The 12281-nt window shown below is 45.3% G+C and overlaps 1 long non-coding RNA gene across 1 annotated transcript in view; it reads left to right on the forward strand.

Moving 5' to 3' along the window:
* The first annotated feature begins 672 nt into the window (after positions 1-672).
* LOC141935072 (uncharacterized) overlaps positions 673-12281 on the forward strand; it is a 92754-nt gene continuing 81145 nt past the window's right edge. Inside the window, exon 1 of the long non-coding RNA XR_012626463.1 lies at positions 673-1122. This is a non-coding gene — a long non-coding RNA (uncharacterized LOC141935072). The remainder of the gene's footprint in view (positions 1123-12281) is intronic.

Consider the following 12281-nt stretch of genomic DNA (forward strand, 5'->3'; position numbering starts at 1 on the left):
ATGCTGGAAAGACCCAATTTTCAAATTCAGAAAGAAAATAAAAATTACAAAATATGCCCTGGAGAATATGGAAGCCGACTCATCTCACTTCGGGACAAAAAGGGTGCGATGAAAAACACAACTTTATTTGATGGACTTGAAACGTGTCTGTTTGGACAAGGATGTGCACACGTAATGTGGGTATTAAGGAAAGGCTTGGATGGTTTCATTCCTCCTGCCAGCACGCTGCTGCACTTCAGGGTTTTCCAAGGGGGATGGGGGGAGAGCTCAGATGTGCCTTTAATGTCTGGGAACTCAGAAAATTAAGCTTTGCCTGAGGGAAATGAAAAAGAGCTAGAATCCATTGAAATAAAAAAAAAAATAAAAATAATAAAAAAAAATCCAATCCCAAATAACCCAAAAAAATTGGCCAAGTCACTGCCTAGGATTAAAAAATTATTATATTAAATCATTTGCTGAGCATAGCTGCGTTTGGATGGAGGTTCTTCATCTGAAGGGCTGCACTGCCATCTCCAGGTCTGCCTGCACAGCCCGGGAGACACGTCCGCATCTTCAACATCATCCACGGTTAATTCTGCAGTGGCTTTGCAAAGAAAAGCAGTAAAATATTTTTGTTGAACAGTTTTTTAACTAAATCCCCTCTCATCTCTTTTTCCCTGTAAGAGTTTACCACTGGAAAAAAAGCCAGCCTGGGCATTTTGCTTCAGGACATGCAACATGTGGATGCTCGCAGCAACAGCGGGATGCAGTGGTGTGCTGGCAGATTGCTCCCATCCCTTTCTGGGTCCCCAAAATCTTGGGGAAAATCAGCCATTTCCATGAGAATCCCCCCCCTTTTTTTTTTTTTTTTTTTTTAATGGCTTGCTTTTTTGTGTGTGCAGAAAGTCCTGGTGTGACTGTGAGCTCTTTCTCCTCTGGTGCCATCTCCCTCAAATCGAGGTGTCCCCCCGGTGTCACACGCACCTGCTCAGCTCCACTTCTGCTGCAAGAGGGTCTGGATGCAGCCTGAAAAATCCGTCCATCGCTCACCGTGCAGGGCTGCAGCATCCCAGCGTACCCATGAGATGTCACTGGAGCCACAGCGTTGGTGCCAGTCCCAGGATATGCTCCAGCTTGGATTTGGTGAGCAAAGCTATCTCTTTTTTGGGGAAAAAAGTAAATCCATTATAAAGGTTAGCTCCACCCCCCACCCCCCAATATACTCTTGTATATTGGGCATACGACCAGGATTTCTTTCCTTCCTGGGGACCCAAGTGAGGTGTGGAGGAGCTCATAAAGAGGGAAGAGGTTGGAAAGCAAACAAATTGAGACGTGGGGCATGCGGCGAGTCAAAGTAAGCTGGGGAGCACTTTGCAAACTCTCTCCTTCCCTCCAGCCCCTGCTTTTATACCCTGCCAGTGTCTGAGGAGCCAATGCAGGAGCTGCCAGGCTGAGCTTTCCCATGCTCTGTTGAGCTACAAAACCCCAAACAGGCCAAAAAAGAGGCTGAGCATACAGGGAAGGTGCTGGCAGGGGGTGCGGGGTGGTTTTGGGTAGTGCATAAGTGCACATTAGTGCATGTATCAGTACATGTATTAGTGCCTAAGTGCTGATTTGTGCAGAGCAACCCACCAGGTCTCTCACTTTATAATCTCATCCTGTTTCAACGCCTCTCTCTTCTTCGCAGGTGTCTAAGCATTTATTTCTGCCTGGTTATGCTCACAAACCTCCTGCAGGGATTTTCCTTCTGTAAGAGGCATGTTGAGATGTGCCCATGGGTGTCCCAAAACGATGCGCATCTCTGCTGGCACCTCCAAAATCTCCTGAGCCTTTCAGCTTGGCCGGAGTCATTTCTGCTGCTGGGGCAGGATCTGGAATGGTGTCACGACCCTATAACTTTGTGGTTTCAATCACGCTGTCCCTCAGGGTGGTTTTGGGTGGTTCATTTGCACAGTTTGGGCTCTGCTTGAAGGCAGCTCCTTTGAGATGAAGCAGTTGGATCATCTCACGTCATGTTAGGTGGGAATGGGTGGTGGTGGTGCAGCTGGGTGCTGTCAGGCTCTGCCTGTGGTTTGGGTGGGTGCTACAACAGCAATGGACAGGTCAGGATGAATAGCTTGAAGAGTGGTTGTTTGCAAATCTGGGACTTGTGGTTTCCTGAAAATACCCCATACTTTCACCAAATATATCATTTAACTCCCTCCTGTCCTTCCAAATCACAGGCTGGTGCCAAAGGTCATGACAAGGTGACATGGGTGTCCAAGCACCATGGCGTGTTGCCTTTAGATGTGTTGCACAGTTGCATTTGTGCTTCCCACATCCAGGGAATTATTATTTCCCCACACACAGGGACTTGGCTTTCTGATAGAGATTCGGTACCCATGAGACAGCAGAAATAAGTTAACAAGCCCTGGGAGCCACCCGAACACACATTTTCCTGTTGCATCAGCTTGTCATCTCTAAAATGAAGATGACTGCTCGTGGGTGATGGTGGACTCTGCCTGCTGTGGTCAAGAAGAGCCTTTCCCAGGTGTTTAGGAGCACTTGGCACACAGACCACCATGGAAAAACCTCCACCCACCCCATCAGCACAAGCCTAAGGGATCTCTGTATCCTTACCATTTCTCCACTCTGCATTTCCGCAGACACTCAGACACCCTTGCACTTGACTGGTAATGGGATTAAAATGTCATTTTCCCACTGGCCCTAAACAAATAAATGAAAAAAAAAAAACCCCTAAGATTGGCATTGAAGCACACATATTAATATCAAAGCCACTGGAAAATACCAGCAGGGAAAACCTGGCAACCAAAAACCCACATCAGGAAATCACCTCCAGGGACAAATGATATGAGCTGCTGCCTGCGTGGAGCTTTGCTCACCATTCAGTAGCTCCGAGGTTTACCACACGCTGCCTTATACCTGCGGGAAAACTAATGTAATTTTGTCCAGGCAACTCCTCTGTCCTCTTTCTGCATCTCAATGCAAAGCAGGTGGAATAAAGACATTCAATGCAAGCAAGATGCAGGGATTTTTTTTTCCCCAAATCTTCCTTTCATCCCTGTATTTGACTCCCTGAATTTTTCTGGTCTGCCAGATCAGACTGGGACAACAAGGGCACATCTGGGCCATAAATACACCACAGTTTTCACTGATCAATAGTACATGTGTGTATATACACATCTATACATCCAGGATGCTCTGCAAATGGAAAATCAGCCAGTTATATCTTGCAGATAATGATTTGTATTATTATTATTGTTTATCAAGCTCAGGGAAAACAATTAAAAGTTCTCCTGAAAAAAAAACCCTGCAAGAAATCAGAGCCCACATTTAATCTGCAGTCTTCAAAAGTTTCTTGGAAAGCTTAATTAAATGGTAATTCATCTGTGCATTGGCTCTGTCTTGTAAAGCCTGATAATGCCGGAGTCTTAATTAAAAAAAACTAATGCAGCTTTTAGTTTTTATTCTGCTAGTTCAAGGGGAAAAATCACCAGCCAGCACTGTCAATAGAGCTGAAAGATGCCTCAGCATTGCATTGATTTTATTCTGTTTAAATTCCCAGTGTCGGTTCAGGTAATCATATTAAAAGTTATTCCAAATTTATTTATTTATTTGCTCTTACAGGCAAGATGAAAGAGCACCAGAGAAATTTCAGTGCCTGTAAATATTTCACCCCGAGCTCTGACCTCAGGGCTGAGCATCTCCCATGGTGAAGGACATTTTTCCCCCACAGATCACAAATCATTCTTGTGCCTCTGTTTGGAGTTTCAAAATATCCTTTAAAAATTGCCCCAGCATGGGACTTGGCTCCTTTCCCTTCAAATTTGGTTTTTCTTTTGTGGAAAATTGAAGAGTTGGGTTCATCGGACCCATTTTAGATGTTTCTGTTGGGTTAAAAGGGGCTTTTTTCACTGTCCTCCCATCAGCATCATTTCCTGTCACTTCTGTCATCCCCAGATTTTACCAGAGTTGATGAAACTCAGACACCACACCAGGACTTCCCACCCCATTCCTCTCCAAAGCCTCCAGCTTAGTTCTTTCTCTAACCAATTTTTGGGGCATTTTGCCTTCTTTTTCAGCAGCTTGCCAGGCAACCAGGGTTAAAAAAGCACCCAAAGTCAAAGAAGCTCCTTTCAGAGCATCTCCCAGGAGGTGACCTGGAGAAAACAGTCCTTGTGACAATAGTTCTGCTGCCAAAAAACACCAAAAAAGGGCTGATCTTGCTAAAGATCTTACTTGTGCTCCAGCCCCTGAGGAAGTTATGGAGAGTCTTAAGTGGATTTACCAGCTTTGGTGGGTTTAGGTAACATCGTGCTAACAACATCAGGGCTTCAGTGTCTTTAATTGCTTAAAAGGAAAAAGTGTTGGTGGGGAGATATTTTCCCATCTGTGAATATCCATTGGGATGCTGCATTGCTGCTGGGAAATGGCTTTTTTTTCATAAAAAGCCTCATCCAGATGTTTTTCTTCCACCCTTGTGCCGCACTCTGACAGGGAATATGGAAAAGTTTCTCTGCGGTCTCCTTGCAGCTACAGACAGTGATATAAGGACCTCTTTAATGCTAATTAATGCAATGACACAATGAATTAATACTGTATTAGGCAAAGCTGTTAATTATACCCAAATAAAACAAAAGAAAAAGGGGAATCAAAGCAGGGAGAAGTGATAACCGGTACTTGACTTCCCTCTCAGCATCTTTCCCAAACACCCTGTTCTGGCTCAACCGAGGGGAAAACCGACCTCAGGAGCATCTTCCGGGCAGCCTCAAGGGGTGCAGGTTTATTTTGGAAGGAGAAAGAGGTCTTCCCTGCCCTCTGAAGGATCTCGAGGTGCTTGGCCAAGGATGAATGGCTTCATCCTCATTTTACAGATAAGGAAAATGGAGGCAGCAGGGCTTTCCCAGGGAGATTTGTCTTGTCCCAAGGAGGAGGAGGGATTCAAATCAGCCTATCCATCATTGGGAAATACAACCCCAAAGCCATATCGGGTAGTATAAAGGCTTGACATTCCCATTGCTTTGAAATTCCCATTGCTTTGAAATTCCCATTGCAAAATGGAGCCCATCAGAGGGACACAAAAGCTGAGTTTATCCCCCATCTCTGCCTCAGTTTCCCCATATGATGCAGTGCGATCACATCCCCGTGTTGCCTCTTTAACTTCCCAAAATGCCGATTAAAGAAGCATTAAAGATGTGTCTGGCATCCTCCTGACCTGAGCACAGTCGGTGATGTCTCTTCCAGAAGGCACGTAATTTGGTTTAGATAGGAGAAACAAGTCTTTTTTTTTTTTTTTTTAACTTTGCTTGCCTCTTTATTTCCAGTCTTGATATTAATTCAGGAATAACTGGAAAATAGAGAAGTTAGAGGTGGATTTCCCTCCCTCCCCCCCCTTTTTTTTTTTTAATTGCTTTTTGTTGCTGAACTGAACTGGGGTAAAATACATGATTTTTTCAAGTTATTTGGGACTCGATGGGGCTGGTGGCTGCTGGGGTCTGTGAATGTGGGAAACAGTGGAGGGACTGCACTGTGGTGTCTGTGCACAGTCTCATTACCTTGCCCAGGCATGTGTTACCCCAAAATTGGGCTCAGGGTGGGAGTATCACTAACACAGGGTTTGTCTCCAGCGTGGCATTTCACACTTTGCAGCTCTCCCTCTCCACAGTTTAACCTCACCCAGGTTTTTTCACCTTTGTCATGCCCCAAGAAAAGAGCTAAGTGAGCGTTTTCCTCCCTGGATGCAGGGTTGAATGGATGACTGCATGACCAGCAGCCTTGAAATGACTCCTTGAAAGGCCGGATGGGCAACCGAGGGCAAGCAGAGGGGATGCAGCATCCTTCTGCCAGGCTGGATGGGCCTGGCTCCTGCCTCGGCTCCCCAGAGCTGCCTCTGAACAGTTGGGGAGCAAAACAAAGGGTAAGCAGAAGTGCTCATGGTCACTCTGAAGCATTCAGGCTTGCAAAAAACAGCAGAAATTTTGGGCTGTGGCTCTCTTTTGGACATCTTTCTTGCTTTGCCGGAAGCCAAGAGGTGACAAAGGATGCTCTGTGCCTTCGGCACTGCTGCACTGGGGTGATTTTTTAAGTAAAACTGGGTTATAACCCTACCTAGATCTACCTAGAAGGTGCAGAGCAGCCCTGGGCCTCATTCTGCCACCCTACAGCCCAAATTAATGTGTCCAGAGAGATTTTTTTAAGGTTTCACTGATAAACAAGGAGCAGGTTGCTGTCCTTTTCATCTGCATCCTGGACCTTAGCAGGAGACTGGGGAGCACCACCAGCCAAAACTGAAGAAATAAGTAGGAATGGGCCAGTTTAATGCTGTTGGTGGAGATGTTGTGGTCTGCCAGGGCAGCTGAGCTTAGCCAGCAGCAGCTTAACCCCTCCATCCCATGTAAAAAACTGGTAATAGGAAGGGTGCAACGGGCTTGTAGGAGGTCAGCTCAATGGATAAGCTTCTCCAGGCTTCTTTTCCCTCCTCTCCCCTTCTTCCAAGCATCTATCACCAGAGATTATAGCCCTTTAAGAGTGTCCTTCCCCCCTCTATTTACTGCAGGAGCTGGGATGAGCCTCGTTCTCTCTTTTCCCCTTTCAATGCTGTTAAGTACATCTCTCCCTGGCTTTTCTCGTGCAAAGGGACATGGTGCTTTGGAGAAACTATCTCAATGGCTTAACTCATTTTTGCTTTCCCTCTGTCTGCCTCTCATCCCACGAGGTTGGCTGGTAAATGAAACCCTGCTGAGGAGCCGCGTCACGTTCAGGGAGCAAATTTGGGACTTTTGGGTTGCTTCAAGCCTAAATTGGCAGCTGCTGTGGTCAAGAGGATTTGGGCGTAGAGCAGAAATGGGCTCTGGTCTCTTGGTTTGGATAAGCAGCTTTGGTGAGTCTTAGAGGAGGTAAAATGAAGTGGGCACAAGATCCTGGACTAGGTATTATATAGGGGTTAGCAAGGGGATGAATGCAAGGAGAAAAATAATATGCCTGATTCTGGCTGGGTGTGGATAAAAGCATAAATAATACCTATTTTGGTAAAAACGTGCATTGCAATTATATATAATACATCAGCAAGGAGCTAGACAGGACAACCAGACCCTCACACTGCCTGTTTGTACTCCCTCTTCTTCCTACACATCCTTTCTTCAACACATCCCCCAAAAATGAACAGCCTGGAAAGGGTTAAAGAGCACACTTGCCAAATTGGAATTAAACTGTGCTAATATCGGCTAAGTGACTGTTCAGGGTAATAGCAAAAGAGAAAAATTATGTGGCATGTATTTATAAATAATAAAGTATAATTTATTAATAATCTGGAATTGAACAAAGAGTCTATGAAGCTTAATTAATTATTACTTGTAAAGTGCTTTTGAGATTATTGGATAAAAACTGCTACAGAAAGGTATTGCAAGAAAAACATATCGGCGTCGTACAGGAGCCATCCCACGTGAGAGCAGCCCCAAGACCTGGCAGGACAGACCCAGGTGACGCGTATAACCCCAGGGACAAAGTTTTTTTGGTGTAGAGCTAAAAGCATTTCTTCACAGCACAGCACGTGCGTGGGGACAGAGGGTCGGCGGGGTGCTGTGTCACCCCGTCCCTCGGGCAGGGTGGCTGGAGGGGAGGAGATGGACCCTCTCAGGAGGGTGGTGTGGGCTCCAGGGCCTGATCCTGCAGGCAGCTGGTAGCAGGCAAGAGGATGGGTGTTTATGTTCACACTTCAGCATTAGAGCTAGTATGAAAGTGCAACCGTTACTAAAATTAATCATTTTTTTTCAGTGAAATGAGGCAAAATTGAAAAATGAGCAGTTCCCAGCACCCCACCCTTCTGCTCTCCATTTTTAATTGCTCTTAAAAAGAAAAAGATGGGGAGAAAAACTCTTTGAATGCTCGAAACAAGCAGTGGGAGGGAACAAATAATTCTCACCTTTTTCTCTGTGAAACAACACACCCAACAATGGTCTCTCTGTCTGGGGCTGAGTGCTGGTGAAAACCATCTCTGGCAGCACAGAAATGTTGTCCTGCTCCAATTAGCTCATTCTTATGGCTCCAATTTGCTTTCTCCCAGGAAGAAAACACAACCCCAGACAATTAAAGATGCGTTAAATGCAGTTCATCAAGCTTTGAGTGAGTTCATCTCATTAAATACCCCTTGCAAAGAAGCTCATACAGGATACCCAGCCGACCATCCCCGACTGTGGGGGCTCATGGGGTCCTTCATCACCCATCTACAGGTTTTGGATGCGTTATCCCGGGATGGAAAGGGGATGCCAAGGTACCCAAGGGACACCTCATCCCCCTGCACCTATAGCTCCTATAATTACAGCTTGTAACCAGGTTGGACCACTTTGAAAATGTTTTTTGAGCTTTATTTAAGCCCATGGGCTTTAAGCACAGTCTAATTGCTGGGGTGCTGCTATTGATGGCTGTGAGATGGCTTATTAGACCCTGCTTGAAAGTGGGGAAACCGAGTCACAGAGCAAAAACTTTAAAGTTATCCTAAAGTGAACCCATAGATCATCTCTAGTAGGTGGGAGATGCAGAAATCAGGGGACACCCCAGATTAGGGACTGGAAGTGGTTTCTGCTGCAAACAGGGGTCAGACATGAGCCATCCGCTCTTGCCCCAGAAAATCAGTGCAGTGCACTTGCGGCAGCGCTACCTCTCCATTATCACCCCCAGCATTGCCAAACAGCTTCCAAATACAGGGGATGAAGCTTGCTGCCTCATCTACCCCACCCAAATCCCCATCAGCATCTTCTAGGAGGTGATATCTCCCCTTCCAAACACCATCATCCCCCTCCAGGATGACCACCTGCCTGTGTGTAATGATTCTGCCCACTGGGTCTGTGCTTGCTCACCATCCTCCCTCTTGCTCTAAATGAACCTTGTTACGCATCCTCTGTTTCTATTTTTATTAAAAATATAATGCATTGCCTATTTGCCCTCTCACCAGCAACAACTGCAGCAGCAGCTGCCGTAAGAATCCTCCAGAGAAATAAAAGGAAGCATCATTGAATGATGTACAAGCAGCAATTATTATCTGTGTTTCGTCTTTTAAAGCATATATAGCTTAAAAAGGAAGGCTTGGTGGAGCTCAGAGGGAGGAGAAAGATCTCTGCTTGCTGTGAGAAGCTTTGATTTATGCCAGAGAAGGTTTCTCTAAGCCCCTCACTGCTCCAAGCAAGGGGTGAAGAGAGGTGATGCTCTGAAACTTCCTGAAACTTAAGGTCCTTTGCCTACATAAGCTCCTAGTTCCTGGTCATTGACCAAAACATCAATTTTTTACACCACAAATACCCACTTGGAGCTGCATCAGCCAAAGAAGAGTTGGTTGTTGATCCCCATCTCTGATCCACGCTATTTTTGTGCTTTCACTGTTTGATGGAGAAAGAGCGTTGATGGGATCTGTCTTCTCACTAACCTTGATTTCTAGAGGAAAATAAGTATGTGCTTTATAATAATCATAGTTTTAAAAAACAAGCAAATCTGTCTAAGTTAATGAAGGCCACACAATCAGCCTGCTGGCATAAATCATGCTATTTTGTAGAAGACGTTGACAAATGACACCCAAAAGTGTCGAACAAAGGAAAACAAACATCATGACTCCCCCTCCCAACATTTCTGGGAGGAATGCAGAATTTGGCAAATGCATCAAATTTCCATCTTGTACTCTTACAGTTATGCCAGATAAGAGGCCAGATTAAAAAAAAAAAAAAAGCAAGTGACTGTTGGAAAAGAGGTGTTTGCAACTGATTTAATGCCAGCATCGATTTAAATGTGAAATATCCAGGCTGGAATTTGTCTGCCTTTAAGGGATGCTGTTTAAACTCATGCATCTTCCTTGTATTTCCCTGTCTACCTAACGCACATCAGTGGCTCCGTGACTTCATCTTCAGCTTGAACCATCCTGAAATGAGACCTTTCTGTAGTGCCAAGAAACACTGTGGTCTTTGGCTCTTTTTTTTTTTTTCTTTTAAATGTTTTTTAAAGTGCTACTGTGTTCTTTTGGAGTCATATTAACCATGCAATAAATTTGCATAATGTGTATCCATAATGTTTAATCAAAGCCTCTCTGGAAAGCTGTTATTGTCCATGAGCTCTCATAAATTCTCACTATCACCTCCATGTTAAATACTAAAGCTGCCCGGGGTATATTGTGCACTAATCACCTGCAACATTGAGTTTGAAAGAAATTACCCTTTTTCTTTCTCTTCCCTTTCCGCGCGAGCAACCTCAACCTCCAAAAGCACCGTGTGGAGGCATTTTTAGCAAGAAATGCTGCTGGAGGGGAGCAGGTCACCTCCATCTTTTTAAGTCTTTGTGGGTGTATCTGCATCAAGCTTGGGTTCCCCCCAGTTTTCTTTGCCAGCATCCAGAGGTTGAGTTATGTGTCCCCATCACAGCAAGCAAGCATAGGACAAGCGTGTCTGCAGACAAGAAAGAGATGGAGAACCAAGTGTCAAAATCGTTTGCGCTTGGAAAATTATAAGACTCAATTAACTCCTGGGTTTCTTTTTTTTTTTTGGTTTTTAATTTCCTTTAAATGAGTTAGGCAATAAGGCATGACAGGGGGGAGGCTGAAGAGCTGCAATTGTACCCGTGGGGTGAGCCTTAAGAGCAGAACCAAATCCTTCCCAAAGTGACTTGTCCATAAAAACACCTCCCTGGGGCCACAGGATCAGGTCCATTAGGGCAATAAAGTATGAGAAGGGGGAGGGAGGGGAATTGTCCCACTGACCCCATCTGCATGACGTCCTCCTGCCCTTGTCCTAGGCAGTTAGACTAGATGATCATTGTAGGTCATTTCCAACTGAAATTCTCTAGTCTAGTCTAGTCCTGTCTAGTCTAGACTATTACCACCCGCATGTTTAGTTGCAAATGCTGTTATCAGCCTGAGGTTACCCTGGAGGTGTCCACCAGCTCCACGCCGGTGTCTCCTTTGAGACCCATCTGCTTTGGTGAGCATCCTCAAGGTGGAATACAATCAGGAGGATCCCTTGTTTACCAAAATGGGGGGAAAGGACTCAAGGTGATGGAGAGGAAAGTGGATTAAATTGGGAAATGGGTTTTGGATGCCTCCAAATCTGAAATGGGAGTGAAACGCTAATGAAAGACAACAATGATGCTGGAGCAGAAGATTTCTTTCCTGCCTTTCAATGATTAGAAAAGTTAGGCCTGAAGGACAAGAAAAAAGAGGACAAGAAAACCCAACCCGTGTGGTTTCCTAATTTCTGTAGGTTACCTGATGATGAGATGATCTGGACCAGTCCTTGTGAGTGTATTCACCATACAAAGAGGACTACAAATAATAGCAACTTACGGGAGGTGACATCTCCAAGCCTCTTAGGAGGCTAATTCTATAACAACATTAATTCAACATAATGCGTTCATGAATAGAGATTGGGCTAATGCATTTTTTGAAAGTTAGGCGGCTTATTCTTGCCGATCTTAATTTAACTAAGTGCCTAGTCTTGAAAGGCATCGTGGTTCCAGCTTATTTCAGTGGTTTCTTTTGAAAAATCCCCTTTTTAGTGTGTGTGTGCTTTCTCCCCTCTTGCTGCTGGGGTTAGCTCCCCGGCTTAAACTGGCCTAACTTTTTATTCCTAGACTTTAGGCTCAAACCCAGATTGATCATGGGATAAACCATTTTATGTGCTTGCTTCCCAGGGAGCAGCTGCACTTCCAGTGCCAAACACAACAGGCTCAGAAAACTTCCACTGGGAGCAAACCCAGGGCACTGCCTGTGAATCTGAGAGGCTCAGAAATTTGTAAGAAATGGGAAAGGACCAGAGTTTACTCTTCTTGCAGAAAAAAAAAAAAAAAAAAAAAGTGGAGAAGAAAATAGCCCACATCGCCCACAACTGTAATATGAGCAAGAAGGATTTGAGCTTGAAGAGGGTCATGCAATAGATCAATAGGAAAACCAGGTGCCCCTGGGATTGCTGCAGCTCCAGACATCAAAAACAGCTCATCTGGGGGTCATGACTCGGCAAGACCAGCTCTCCTCTCCGTGCAATGCCCTTTTATTTTAGGGACATGTGGGGTGATTGCCCCATCCTTCTCCTTTGGTGCCAGGCAGGCTTGGAACAAACCATAGGGAACAGCAGTGGTTGGCTCGTGAGTTCATGAGTTATCATGAGTTCGTCAGGCATCAGCACCCGTTTGGGAGAGCTGCAGACTTCACTGCCAAAATCCCTCGTTCCACGGGAACGCATTTCCATTCCCCATTCCCAGCAAGGGGGTGGATGGATCCTCCTGCCTGGGAATCCCCATCTCAGCTGAGGAGCCACCACTTGGCCACCACC

The sequence above is a fragment of the Strix uralensis genome, chromosome 26 (genome assembly GCF_047716275.1).
Source record: "Strix uralensis isolate ZFMK-TIS-50842 chromosome 26, bStrUra1, whole genome shotgun sequence".
Taxonomy (NCBI): Eukaryota; Metazoa; Chordata; class Aves; order Strigiformes; family Strigidae; genus Strix; species Strix uralensis.